Source organism: Eptesicus fuscus, chromosome 5, assembly GCF_027574615.1.
Source record: "Eptesicus fuscus isolate TK198812 chromosome 5, DD_ASM_mEF_20220401, whole genome shotgun sequence".
Lineage (NCBI taxonomy): Eukaryota > Metazoa > Chordata > Mammalia > Chiroptera > Vespertilionidae > Eptesicus > Eptesicus fuscus.
The window spans coordinates 23,231,220-23,244,169 of NC_072477.1; the positions used below are offsets into that span (position 1 = coordinate 23,231,220).

Genomic DNA, 12,950 nt, shown 5'->3' on the forward strand with positions numbered 1-12,950 from the left:
ATATAATAAAACCAGTACCTTTGAACCCATCCCCCAGCTTAAGAAATCTTATATTTCTTAATGGTTTATTTCTTCTTGATTTTCATTCACCTGTCTCTCCACCAGGGATAAAGCTCTTCAGAATGTTGTTTCATTTATCATTCCCTTCGTTTTAAGTTGACCCCAGATTTCTATGTATTTCAAAAATATATTGTTTACTTTTGCTTATTTTTTAACCATAAAAATGGAACCATATATATTCTTACTTGCTTTGGCTAATTGAAATTATATTTTGTTTATTTATTTATTTTTGATGATATCTAAATTGTTTTAAAAATATCTTATTGTTGAAAGTATTACATATGTTTCCTTTTTCTCCCATTGACGCCCTCCTGCTCCACCTCCCCCTTCCTCCGCCCTCCGCCCCAGGGCCTTACCACCCCACTATCTTCGTCCATTGGTTATGCATATATGCATATAAGGTCTGTGGTTGATTACCTCCTACTCACCCATCCTCTCCCACCTTCCCTCCAAGATTCTGCACTCTGTTGCATGTTTCCATGTCTCTGGATCCATTCTGTTCATCAGTTTATTTTGTTAGTTAGATTCCACATATGAGTGAGGTCATGTGATATTTGTCTTTCTCTGACTAACATATTTCAATTAACATGATCCTCTCCAGGTCCCTCTTTGCTGTCTCAAAGGGTAAGAGATTCTTTTTTACTGCTGTAAGCTATTCCATGGTATACTAGTAAATATACCACAGCTTTTTTAAAAAAAATAATTTTATTGATTTTTTACAGAGAGGAAGGGAGAGGGATAGAGAGTTAGAAACATCAATGTGAGAGAAACATCTATCAGCTGCCTCCTGCACACCCCCTACTGGGGATGTGCCCGCAACCAAGGTACATGCCCTTGACCGGAATCGAACCTGGGACCCTTCAGTCCGTTGGCCGACGCTCTATCCACTGAGCCAAACCAGTTAGGGCTACCACAGCTTTTTTATCCACTCATCTACTGATGGGCACTTGGGCTCTTTTCAGATGTTAGCTATTGTAAATTGTGCTGCTATGAACATAAGGGTGCATACATTCTTTCTGACTGGTTTTTCTGGTTTCTTAGGATACATTTCTAGAAATGGGATCACTGAGTCAAATGGCAGTTCCATATTTAATTTTTTGAGGAAACTCTATACTGTTTCCATAACGGCTGCACCAGTCTGCATTCCCACCAGCAGTGTACTAGGGTTCCCTTTTTCCACATCCTCACCAGCACTTGTCTTTTACTGATTTGTTGATGGTAACCATTCTGACAGGTGTGAGGTGATACCTCATTGTCATTTTAATTTGCATCTCTTTGATGATCAGTGACTTGGAGCATTTTTTCATGTCTCTTGGCCATCTGTATGTCCACTTTGGAGAAGTGTCTATTTAGGTCCTTTGCCCATTTTTTTTTTTTTTTTTAATCCTCACCTGAGGATATTTCTCCATTGATTTTTAGAGAGAGTAGAAGAGAGAGGGAAAGACAGAGAAATATCAGTGTGAGAGAAACACATCGATTGGTTGCCTCCTGCACTCACCCCAACAGGGCCCCGGCCAGGGAGGAGCCTGCAACTGAGGCACGTGCCCTTGACTGGAATCAAACCCGGGACCTCTTGGTCCACAGGCCAACGCTCTTCCACTGAGCCAAACCACTTAAGGCTTGCCCATTTTTAAATTGTATTATTTGTTTTCCTTTTGCTAAGTTGTATGAGTTCCTTATATATTTTGGATATTAACCCTATATTAGATGTATCATTGCCAAATATGTTCTCCCATACCATGAGCTTCCTTTTTGTTTTGTTGATGGTTTCTTTTCAACATTCTATTTTAAAATTTATGTAATCTATAGTGATATGTGTAACTGGTTTATTTTCTCAGATACATGTATTAATTGTATGACTATACCACAATTTATCTTTTCTCCTAAAGATGCACATTTGTAGTTTTCCATTTTGTTGGTATTACAAACATATTCTTGTTTATGTCATCAGTGTACATGTATAAACATTTCTCTATAACAGTGGTTCTCAACCTTTCTAATGCCGCGACCCTTTAATACAGTTCCTCATGTTGTGGTGACCCCCAACCATAAAATTATTTTTGTTGCTACTTCATAACTGTAATTTTGCTACTGTTATGAATTGTAATGTAAATATCTGTGTTTTACAGTGGTCTTAGGCTCTACAGCAGTGGTTCTCAACCTGTGGGCCCCACAAGTTGAGAACCGCAAGCAGGATCGCCTAAGACCATCGGAAAACACAGATATTTACATTACAATTCATAACAGTAGCAAAATTACAGTTATGAAGTAGCACCGAAAATAATTTTATGGTTGGAGGTTACCACAATATGAGGAACTGTATGTATTAAAGTTTCGCGGCATTAGAAAGGTTGAGAAACACTGCTCTACAAGAATGAGTTTTAAACATTTTTTTATAGTGACCCCTCCAACGTACATACCCACAGTTGAAAGATAAATGAGAATCAGTATTCACCTTTACTTATTACATGTAATGCACTCATCTTTTCCATTCTGTTTCTCTCTTTCTCTCTAAGTGCTGATTGTGACCTAAATGATTTCACTGTTGATTTTTCACAGCTCAAGATAGCAGTATTGGTTTTCTTTGGAGGTTAGGTATGTTGACCTGGCTTTCCTTTGCTTATAAGAGGGAGTCAAAAGGCAGCATCCCATGAGGTGAGAGTACACCTGGCTAAGCAGGAGCACTGCTTCTACACCTGGAATATCCTGTTCAATGAAGTTTTAGCTAGGAAAAAATTTGGATTCAGTCCTTAAGTACCTGCCACTCCTTGATGGGATGAATTCCCTAGGTATGCCCTAACTAAACATTTCAAGTTATGCCGGAGTCACACCTTTCTCTAAGGATGCAAGAAACAGGATGATGGGATTGGTTGGGGCTTTCTATTCTTGATATTTACTTTTATGTCAGATTTGGTTCCCCCTTTTACTTATTTTGGCCATAAACTATGTATTCTTGAAGGCTCAGATCTCAATAGTTTACTCTTCAGTTTTCTGGAGACTTTCTAATATGCATATTCAGATATTTCAGGTATTTTTATTTGAGTTCTTCTTTTGCATTCTACTAGAGACTTTGAGTATTTTGCCAAAGAAAAGAAAGTTAATTTACATGGGTTTAATCTCAAGTAATTGTAAAATTAGGCAAAGAAGCTACATGTTTTAGCTCTGATTCAATGTCTCATTATTAGAGTATACAGTATATGCAAACTAACTTACAGAGCTATGCTTTGAACCTCAGAGTGTGAATATTCACACTTGGTACTATTCTTTTTTTTTTTTAAATCTTTATTGTTGAAAGTATTACATATGTCCCCTTTTCCCCCAATTGACCTCTTCTAGCCCCGCCCCCCCCCACCCCAGGCTGGTACTATTTTTGATGACTTGTGTTGGGGGGTCCTAAATAATAGGACGAGGCTCAAGAATAACCATGGTAGTGTTTTGGTGGGCTTTTCTATTTGTTTGTTTTAATTTCATTTTTTAGGACTCAAAAATAAACACAATGTTCATTCCAGTCTAGAAGTTATTATGGTTTGCATTATTGGTTTTTTTATTGTGATAAAATATACATAACATAAAAATTACCATTTTAACAATTTTGAAGTGTAATAGTTCAGTGGGATTCAGTATATTTACATTGTTCAACCATCACCACCATCCAGCTCCAGAACTGAAACTCTACCCATTGAACAGTAACTCCCCATTTTCCCTCCCTCACACCCCAGCCCATTGTAACCACCTTCCTTCTTTCTGTCTCTGAATTTGACTGTTCTGAATATCTCATATACACAGAACTATATAATACAGTGTGGGGCAAAAGTAGGTTTACAGTTGTGATTATGTGAAACAATTTATTCTTATATTATTTATTAAGTACTGTATTATTTTCCATATGAACCATCTATAAACCTATTTTTTCCCATTCTGTATTTGTCCATTTGTGTCTGCTTTATTTCACTTAGCATAATGTCTTCAAGGTTCATCCATGTTATAACGTGTCAGAACATTGTTTTTTTAAGGCTAAATATTCCATTATATGTATATACCATTTTGTTTATGTGTTTCTGTCAATGGACACTTGGATTATCTCCATCCTTTGGCTATTGTGAATAATGCTGCTGTGAACATTGGTGTGCAAATATCTGTTCGAGTCTCTGTTTTAAATTCTTTTGAGTATATACCCAAAAATGGGACTGCTGAATCATATGGTAGTTCTATGTTGAATTTTTCTGAGGAACTGCCATATGTTTTACTGTTTTTCTAATATTCATATTTTATTTTAGATGTATTTTCCTATATAATAAAGAGTTAATATGCTAATTAGACCGAACAGTAGAACGACTGTCCAACAACCTTCCAGACGAAGCCAGGGCTGTGAGGGCCAAGGCAGCAGGAGCTGCGAGGGCAGAGCCCCTTGCATGAATTTCGTGCATCGGGCCTCAAGTAAATCAATAATTATAGATATGCATTATTATTTTTAATAGCTGTATATGCCATAGTTTATTTGTAGATGTTTCTGTTAATAATCTTTGCTATTATAAACTATACTATGGTTCATTTATTCAGATATTTATTGAATACCTACTATGTGCTAGGCATATGTAATAGCTCTTCTGTTCATACATATTTGCACACATCCCTTTACTTAGGATAAATTTTTTAGAAGTAGATTAGGACTGTTGGGTTAAAGGATGGGCATATTTTGAAATGTGATTATTTTCCTCAAAACTTTTATACTGTTAGATACAGTCCTAATAATAGTAAATAGGGCCCAGCCGACGTGTCTCAGTGGTTAAATGTCGACCTGGAGTTACTGTTTGATTCCCAGTCAGGAAACATGCCTGGGTTTGCGGGCTCGATCCCCAGTGTGGGGCGTGCAGGAGGCAGCCGATCAATGATTCTCTTTCATCATTGATGTTTCTGTCTCTCCCTCTCCCTTCTTCTCTGAAATCAATAAAAAAATAAATAAAAAATCAGAGTGCTAGATTCCCTATACCTTATAAAACACTGGATATTATTGATCTTTTTAGTGTTTGTCAATATGAAATGATATTAATTTGTATCTCTTTGGTTACTACTAGGGAAGTTGAACAACTTGTGCTTATGACTTTATTTCTTTTGTCAATTGTCTATGTATCATTATTAATTTGTAAAACTCCTTATATACTAAGGATATTAAATCTTTGTTTTATATTGTAGATATTTTTCCAACTTATCATTTGTCTCTTAACTTTTCTTCATAATGTCTTTTGCAGTATAGATGTTTTACATTTTATATTCAGTTTTAGTAGTCTTTTGGTCCATTGATGGCAGCCTTGCCCCGTCCTGATTTAACTTTAAGTTTTTTTTTGCATATTGAGAGATTTCTAGAAAGTGTTTTTTAGAAATAGAAATCTCAGTATGAACTGATTACATCTATATTTTTGACTACATTTTTTTGTCTTTTCTCCCCTCCCCTCCATTTAAACCCTACCCCACCCTAGGCCTTCCCCACACTATTGTCTGTGTTTCTGACTAAGTTTATTATTGTAAGTAATTAGGAAAATTAGGTGTAGAAGGTAGGTGAGGCATCAAAATTGTACTTTAACCTTTTTAAAAAATGAAAATCTCATAGAGATCAATTAAAACTTTTGTTAGACCAATACTTGCCACAGAAAACAAAGCACATATTGAGCCTAATTTGCTTTTTATTGATCTCTAAGGGTTAGGAACGTATTTCCTTGTTCCTTGTTAATTTAGATATGTAGGATATGGTAGATGAGAGAAATGATACAATAACCCCATGAGATATTCTAGGATTTACTTGCTCTAAAAATTTCTTGCATTATGTGTCATCACTAGAGGTTATTGAAGTAGATGCTGCTTCCATTTGTATTCTGCTCTTGGCTTTTGTAGCTGCTTTTGCTTGTTAGTCCCTAAATCACATTCTTTAAAACCTTTCATGGCTTTTAATACTCTGTTTTATTGTTATATGTCTCTAATTTTTTTTGTCTTTTCCATATTTTTCTTTTTGTTCCTTTCCTCTATTTCAACTTGAGCTAAGGGTTAAAAGCACTTATTTCTTCTGGTTTTGAAGAAATTAATCACAGCATGTAATCTTTATTTTTTTATGTACAGATTTTTTCCAGCTCTGTATATTTTAGGCTACCTTAAGCTCTGAGTGCACAGCTCTTCTGGATAGTTGAGTTTGCTAGCTACTTGAATGAGAGTGTATATGTAGAGGAAGTGTCATTGTCATTTCACCTAAAATCCTATCTAATAAAAAAGTAATATGCAAATTAACCATCACTCTGCTACACTCATCAGCCACGCCCACCAGCCAATCAGAGCGAGTATGCAAATTAACCCCAACCAAGATGGCTGCGGCCACAGAGAGCAGGAGGGAAACTTGGGTTTCCCTGGCAATGGAGCTTTCCACACACCCTGGTGGGCCCAGGCCTCCACTCAAGGCTGCAAAGTTTCAATTATAGAAGATAAATCCCAACAAAAAAGGCTGTGGCCATGGAGCGAGCAGGAGGCTTGGCTCCGCTCAAGACTAGAAATTTTCAATTATAGAAGATAAATAAATCCCAGATACCAGGGCCTCTGCTTGGGTCTCTGGGGGGCATGGCCGGCCTGCAAACCATCACAGGCCCCTCGCCCAGGCCACCCCTCATCCCAAGGGAACCCCCACCCTGATCTGGGACACCCTTCAGGGCAAACCAGCTGGGCCCCACCCGTGCACCAGGCCTCTATCCTATCTAATAAAAGAATAATATTCAAATTGACTGTCACTCCAACACACAAGATGGCTGCCCCTATGTGATCAAAGATCCTGTCCCCACGTGGACACAAGATGGCTGCCACAAGATGGCCAGCAGGGGAGGGCAGTTGGGAGGGACCAGGCCTGCAAGGGAGGGCAGTTGTGGGCAATCAGGCCAGCAGGGGAGGGCAGTTAGGGGTGACCAGGCCGGCAGAGGAGGGAAGTTGGGGGTGACCGGGCCTGCAGGGAAGGGCAGTTGGGGGGGACCCAGACCTGCAGGGGAGAGCAGTTGGGGGGGGACCAGGCCTGCAGGGGAGAGCAGTTTGGGGGGACCAGGCCTGCAGGGGAGGGCAGTTAGGGGCAAACAGGCTGGCAGGGGAGCAGTTAGGCATCAATCAGGCTAGCAGGGGAGTGGTTAGGGGGTGATCAGGCTGGCAGGCAGAAGCAGTTAGGGGCAGTCAGGAAGGCAGGCAGGCGAGCAGTTGGGAGCCAGCAGTCCTGGATTGTGAGTGGGATGTCCGACTGCCCATTTAGGCCCGATCCTACTGGGATCAGGTCTAAACGGGCAGTTGGACATCCCTCGAGGGGTCCCAGATTGGAGAGGGTGCAGGCTGGGCTGAGGGACACCCCCCCCCCCCCCCCCGTGCACGAATTTCATGCACTGGGCCTCTAGTATATTAATAATGATATAATGATAAGATAAAAGTATTGAGCCTTATGAACTCAATAGTGAATGTGCCTTGTGAAGAGTTGGAGGAGTTTAGGGATCATCTGCTATCTATTTTGTTCCTTCTACAAATATTTGCCTGGCACTGATTTGGTTTTGAAGATACAATGAAGTGCCTGGCTTCATGGAGCTTATTATAGTCTTTTATGAAAAGAAGGTTGGGAAGAAACTATGTAACCTTTTTCTTTTCAATTATAAGAAAAAGTTTATTTAGAAAGTTACAGAGGTAGTAGAAGTGAGCCAGATGAGCTGTGTAGGCTCAGGAAACAAGGTGTAGAAGCAAAAGAAGGAGCAAACTCCTTGGAGTTTAGGAGAAAAGCACAGGTAATGCTTCTGGGGGGAAAAAGGAGGGGTATGGGAAAGGTGCGGGCATACTCCTGAGAAACTGTGTAATCTTATAAGTGGGACGCAGACAACCACTGCCCGCACCGGGAAACTCTCCCTGCCTCTCCCACTTTCCGCTCACCGCCAATACTTGCCAGCATGTCCCTGGTGCCGCCCTATCGCTCGCATACTGGCTGGCGGGGGTGGGGGTGTGCGGAAGGGGTGGGGGGTGAAGGGAGGTCGGGGGTGGGGTGGGGGTGAGGGGATCAGCCAGTGTGTGGAAGGGGTGGGGGGTGAAGGGAGGTCGGGGGTGGGGTGGGGGTGAGGGGATCAGCCAGTTCGGCAACAAGTACATCCAGCAAACCAAACCCACTCACCTTGGAGCGCACCATCAACCTGTACCCTCTTATCAATTATACTTTTGGTACAAAAGAGCCCCTCTATGAGTAGGAAGCTCTGTTGCAGCCAGATTTCAACACATGAGGGAGGAATTTGATAAAATTGGAATGAGGAGGCTGTAGAAGGGGTTCTGATTGTACATGAGCACCGACTACCCCATGTGCTACTCCTACAGCTGGGTACAACTTAATTCAAACTACCTGGTGGTGAACTTAACCCAGGAGAAGACAAAGTTGAGGGACTAAAACGCTTAATGACAGACATACTAGGCCGTCAAGATGGAGTCCTACAAGACTGGGTCATTGATGACTGCATTGGTAACTGGTGGAGACCAAATTTTGAACCTCCTCAGTATCCATATATTCCTGTACATATTACAAAACCGAAGGAACGTAAGTTGTTTTTGGTTCAACTTCAAGAGAAAGTCTTGTTTGCAGTCTCTAAAAATTACAAGCTGGTAGCTGCATCGTTGTTCGAACTGTATGACTGCGCACCAGAATATGGACCCGTCATTTCTAGTCTCCCTCAGCTTTTGAGCAGGTTCAATTTTATATACAACTGAATTCCTGCACAGTGGAGAAGTAAAAGAAGCCGTCTCTGTGAGCACAGCTCTGCACAGTCTAGAAAAAAACATGGTAGAAAAGATTTTTTGTTTCATCTCCCCCCCCCCCCCAAATTGCCACCTGCTTTCTATTGTTTGAATAGTAACGTTGATATGAAGAACCTAGATAGTGGTGTAAACATATGTGATAATGTTTAATTTGCTTTTGTTTCTACTCATACATTTTTACATTAAAGAAAGTGGACTTAAAAAAAAAAGAATCCTCATTACATTTTGGTCGTTATTAATATGCACAAAAGAAAAAGGTTCTGATTTCTTAAATGCCAAATTGGTAAGGCGGAACTGTAAAGTTGGAGGAGGGGAACCTGAATGAGTAAACTAGGTAGGACAGTGCCTCTCAAAATTTTCGTTGTGTATCAATCACCTGAGGAGCTTGTTAAAATTCAAATTCTCATTCAGTAGGTCTAAGATAAGACCTGAAATTCTGCATTTGTTACAAGCTCCCGCACTTTATGAGTAGCAAGGAATAAGTGCTGCCATTTTGAGAAGAGTAATTTGGAGTTACTCATCCAAAATGAGTAGCACATCACACTTAGCCTTGGTGAAATGAAATTGTAAGAGCTGTTAATGTGCATTCATATTCTAAGAGGGAGTAGGGTATAAACACCTATTTTTTGAATGGCATCCAGAACTGAACTTCCCTGGTAGATGGGTCTGAAATCTTGGAAAAGTTGGTAGGAGGTGAAAGAGACAAGAATCATCAGATACGATTAAAGTAACTATCTACTCAGATAAAATTTAAAAGTTAAGTGTTGACTAGAAAGACTAATTTGTAATTGAGAAGATTTCCTCCTCTCTTTGTACTTACTCTAACATAGCAATTCTAGTTTTAAAAAGTTGAATTGAATGCTATTTTTTAAAAATAATATAATATTTTCCATAGGCATATTTTCTGTGGAAAGTATGTCAAATTTCTTTGTTTTTAGGTCTGCATAAGTCTTAAATGTTGTGTGTAAGTTGTCTTTGATTTGTTGCTCTAGTGGCAGCTACTTGGAGCATAAACAATCTGGGAGTTAATTTATGTTCATAGTATTAACAGAAGACTTTTTTTTTTTTTTTTTAGCAGAAGACTTTCAATCTTGGAGGTAGTGTAAAATGTTCCATGGGTATTTAACATTTATCCATAGGGGAAAATTTGGCAAGCCAAATCTTTGAAACAGCAGTCTTTTATTTAGTTCTGTGTTTCCAGTTGTGTTTTTAGAAATTTACATTTTCTTTCTGGTCCTATTTCAGTAATGCTCTGTATTCATAATTCCTCTTCAATATGGCACCTAGCCTGCTTCAATCTGAAAATATTGGAAAATTATTAACATTCATAATTTATTATGGCTCCATGTTTTAGTATCATTGAAATTCTGGTTTCCTTGAAAATAGTTACAATATGATAAAGGAGATTTTTAAATTCATTGTGCTGTAATGGAGGAAGAAATATGTGAAATGTAATCATGGACAAAATATAAATATTGCTTTAGTTATATTGGCTCATTATAATGAAATACTTGTGAAGTGTTTTCACTAGTAACATACCCAATGTGATTTCTGGCATATTTGAAAAGCATTTGCTACACCTATTTTACCCTGTGGTTGTTTGTGTGTGTGTGTGTGTATGTATTTAGTTCTCTCTGAACACAACTGTTAAAACTGAAAGTAAAACATCAAAAGCATTATAGTCTGTTCTAGAATCAGGCCAATGAAGAAATGAAGTGAAACACATTGGCTAAAAATACATTTTGCAAATTACATCTGAAATTTTTTTGTGAGAGCATCTATCTATTGGAAATGAAATTTAGCTTTTCTTAGTCTGTGGGTTTTTAAAAACATTATTATCTGAAAGCAGATGTCCATACAAAATAAGTTTCTAATGTCTTCCAGTTTTTAGCTCATTTTTCCTTAGGATCATATAAGCCTTTGCTATATATTCTGAGTAGTGAATGAATATTCAGAATGTTAGAAGTAGAAGGAATTTTAGAGCTCATGTAAATCATACAGACACTAGAATTTCTAAAAAGAATTTTAGATTGTTTGCATGGGGCTATAGGCTTTTTATTTCTAGCCTTTGGGGTATTCAAAAAACAGCTACTGCCCAGCTGGAGTGGCTCGGTGGTTGAGCGTCAACCTATGAACCAGGAGGTCAAGGTTCAATTCCCAGTCAGGGCACATGCCTGGATTGTGGGCTCGATCTCCAGTGGGGGACATGCAAGAGGCAGCCGGTCAATGATTCTCTGTCATCATTGATGTTTCTCTCCCTCCCTCCTTCTTCCTTCCTTTCTGAAATCAATAAAAATAAAACAAACAAAAAAACAGCTACTGTCTGTCACATCATCTCATTTTAACACCAAAAGAGTACGAGGGACAATCTCACAGTAAGCACAGTTGTAACTTTACACCCATGCTTGGTCATGGATGGCACCTGTTCAAGGATTAGATTTCAGAAACCATTATTTAATGCAACCCTCTCCTTTCAGAGATGATGTTTCTGAGCCCAGGAAATATCAAAGTTCTTATAGCAATGCAGAATGATAACTGAGTTTAGAAACAGGTCTTCTAAGTTCCAGCTCAAAGTTTTGATCATGTTTTCTTAATCTTCATCACATGATGAGACTTAGGCACAGATAGTTTGTGCTTTAACAAAGTTCATATAGCTAGTAAGAAGTAGAGCTGGAAGTTGAATCCACATCACCCAACTCCATTTTTAGTGAAGCCTGTGCATTCACTTCCATGTAATCTTAACCCACTCTATCAGCCTCTATTTAGTTGTAGAGATGGAATTGTAAGTGATTGAAAGGAAATGTCTATATTAAGCATTTTCTTTGTTTGAAAATTTCAGATTTGGGCCTTAAGCAACTTCTAGGGAGGAGAGCCAGTGCCTCTGTTCTTGCAACCAAAGATCTTGATCCATATCCAGAGATTGGAATATTGGTGGACCAGCCATCCTCAGACACCTGACTTAGGACAGGTAAGTGAAAGAGAGAGTAAGAAAAATAGAATGGATGCTAATGTTTTTCCTTTCTGTTTCTTGTTAGATGGAAACATTTGACTATCTTTAAAAATTTAATCCTTTATCTTGGTAAAAACAAAACAGTTGGAATCTAAGTTGGTGGGGCAAAACATTTTCTTGGTTGTAAAATACATGTCAAAATATTAACAGTGGTGAAACTGCCCAGTCAGCGTGGCTCAGTGGTTGAGCGTCGACCTATGAACCTGGAGGTCACAGGTTTGATTCCCGGTCAGGGCATATGCTTGAGTTGTGGGCTCAATCCCCAGTGTGAGGCATGCAGGAGGCAGCCGATCAGTGATTCTCTCTCATCATTGATGTTTCTCTCTCTCTCTCTCCCTCTCCCTTCCTGTCTGAAATAAATAAACTCAATAAAAATATATTAAAAAAAAAAACAGCCGAAACCGGTTTGGCTCAGTGGTAGAGCGTCGGTCTGCGGACTGAAAGGTCCCAGGTTCGATTCCGGTCAGGGCATGTAATTGGTTGCGGGCACATCCCCGTAGGGGGTGTGCAAGAGGCAGCTGGTCGATTTTCTCTCTCTCGATGTTTCTATCTCTGTCCCTCTCCTTTCCTCTCTGTAAAAAATCAATAAAATATATTTAAAAAAAAAAAAAAAAAAAGAACAGTGGTAAAACTTAGAGTAATTAAATATTTTCTTTCTCTTTTATTTTTTTTTTTTACATGCAATAAACATTAATATTTCAAAAAATGTATTTTAAGTATAATAATGTTACATGCAGTAAATGTTAATATTTCAAGAAAAACAATTTTAAATATAAAGTTACATGCAGTAAACATTAATATTTCAAGAAAAATGATTTTAAGTATAATGTTACATATAATACAAATTAATATTTCAAGAAAAAAAGATTTTAAATAAAATAATATTACCCAAACTATAGTCTCTATGCATTCTCCAAAGTGTATTCATGAGCACGTGTTAGTATATCTATTGTTGCATAACAAACCACTCCAACTTAGTGGTTTAAAACATGCCAGTTATCTGTTTTGCTCATGTATCTGCCATTTGTGCAAGGCTCACTTGGTGGGGACAGCTTGTCTCTGTCAACATGTGGTGTGAGGTGGA

At 38.7% G+C, this 12,950-nt stretch overlaps 1 protein-coding gene and 1 pseudogene across 3 annotated transcripts in view; both read left to right on the forward strand.

The window, feature by feature from the left end:
• The window catches only part of NUMB (NUMB endocytic adaptor protein), a 157,483-nt gene that overhangs the window by 35,483 nt on the left and 109,050 nt on the right, over positions 1–12,950 (forward strand). For all 3 annotated transcript variants that reach the window (XM_028141428.2, XM_054715936.1, XM_028141429.2), the window contains exon 2: positions 11,696–11,824. The gene's annotated coding sequence lies outside the window, so the exon portion shown is untranslated. The remainder of the gene's footprint in view (positions 1–11,695; positions 11,825–12,950) is intronic.
• Positions 8,007–8,870, forward strand: LOC103283601 (cleavage and polyadenylation specificity factor subunit 5-like; annotated as a pseudogene).